Source organism: Dipodomys spectabilis, unplaced genomic scaffold, assembly GCF_019054845.1.
Source record: "Dipodomys spectabilis isolate Male_0828 unplaced genomic scaffold, ASM1905484v1 ptg000583l, whole genome shotgun sequence".
Lineage (NCBI taxonomy): Eukaryota > Metazoa > Chordata > Mammalia > Rodentia > Heteromyidae > Dipodomys > Dipodomys spectabilis.
In genome coordinates this window covers 4,925,827-4,927,906 of record NW_024871260.1, presented here as the reverse complement: position 1 = coordinate 4,927,906, position 2,080 = coordinate 4,925,827, and positions in this window count along the sequence as shown.

The following is a 2,080-nucleotide window of genomic DNA, read 5'->3' as shown; positions in this document are numbered from 1 at the left end:
TTGCAGTTCTTTTGGGTATACAATGAGCAACGGAATTGCTGGGTCATGTGGTAATGCTATGCTATGTTAGAAGAATGTGTCAAATTCTAACATAATTGCTATATCACTTTCATCACCACAGAAATGTACAAATGGTCAGTAAAATGTACAAAAGTTTTTCAAATCTTCCACAGCTGTGCCCAAAAGGATCATTTTTTTTTTTTTTTTACTTTTTACTTGGTCTTATTTAGGCCATGCAGGTCTTGAACTATGTAGCATTGTCTAGAGCTGAAGTGAGAACAATACCAAATGCCACTGACCCAGCCTCCAAAAACATTTATTCTGGTAGTCATTTTTTCTAGAGATAAATTTTAGTGATTATATGCATGTTAACTCTTTTAAAATAAGGTTTTGAATTTTAAAATGACATATAATTGTAATGACTCTGTGTACCATCTTTATTATAAAAAAATATATTTACTAAAACTATAAAAAGACAAAAAGGGTTTGAACTATCTGAGTTAGATGTCAGCTTCCCAGCAGAAAAATACATTACAATCACAGTCTGATAAAGACTCAAGCGAAATAACACAATAAGAGCTCATCTAAAGTAAAATGAAGAGCAAGGACTGGGGCAGGAGTAGAGCACTTGCTTACCAAGCAGCCTCTGAATCAAAACCCCAGTACTGCCAAGGGATAAATAAAATATTAACACTTAAGAAAAGGTGCATATTATAGTATGATGGATGACATGGAGGTACACATCTGTACCTAGGCAGTAGAATTATGAAGTTAAGAACAGTCTTGGCTACATAATGAGACTCATCTTGAATAACATAGAATAAAATAAATCAAACTACATTTTTAAAGACTAAGGTGTAGTTTAAATATAATTCAAATCGTTTTGCATGTGCAAGGAACTGATATAATGCACAAAAATTATATGCTTTAATAACTACAATGTCAGTTTATCAGTGCAGTACAAGGTGCCCCTTGTCTGGAATCCATCCTAAGACAGTTGGTCCACCTGTCTTCTGGGATAGACTGAGGGCGTTGCTGGGCAAACTATATTTTGATCTCCATTCTTGGGTCCCACTTACAAATCTTTTTTTAGTAGACCCCCTACAAATCTCTCCCATCCCAATAACAGCCTCCTGGCTTTCAAGTGAGGTTATCTTTGATATCTCTTAGGGCTCTCCACTCTTGGCTGGAACTGCTCTGTTCCTAGGCCCAAATTCAGCAGCTTGTTCTGAGAAGAGTGGTAGCTATTTTGCTAGCCAACTCTGTCCTCTGCCATCTCCTCCTCAAATTAGTCTTTGGTATCAGTATGAATCTGCTCAGATGGTAGAGCCAACCTGGGCTGGCTTTGAACCCTGATCCTCAGATCTCAGTCTCCCTTGCACCTGGCATCATTTCTTCCTTCGAGGAATATTTCAGGGGGACAGAATAGCACAGCACCACATACATTTGTTAGGAATTGCCCCGGGGTGAGCCAGATGCTGAGACTCAAACCACTGACCTTGATATTGCCTTTGGTGTCCAATAGGATGTTGTTGGACTTAAGGTTGTGTGTGATTCTGTTTTGGTATAGGTGGTGAACAACACTTACAATTTGTATGATGAGCCTCCTGGTTTAATCCTCATATTGATGGCAGGATTTTCAGATCCACCCCAAGAGGTATCCCCTAATGGCCAGTTCCATGATGAGACATACATACTCTTCCTTTTCCATCACTTAGTACAACCTAATGATGTGTTTGTGCCGTACCGTCTTAAAAATGTTCACTTCATTCTTTATCCAATGATGAGGACTCTCACTTCTAGAGTATTTTAAATGCCACATCCTTGTCTGTGAGTTGGGGATGTGCCAGCTTCACTTGTCCATAGGTACCTTTGTGGATGAGCTCTTTCATCTCGTACTGTTCGGTGATCTCTTCCTTCAAGGAGCTTGAGCTTGATTCTTTGTGTTCTTCCATCCTTCTGCTATTATGGCAGGTAGCAACCCTACCTAAAATAAACTAAATAAAATATTGGAAAACCTAGAAACAGTAAAAAGAAATACCAAAATCCAAACAACAACCAGTCCCCACAAGCAAAACAA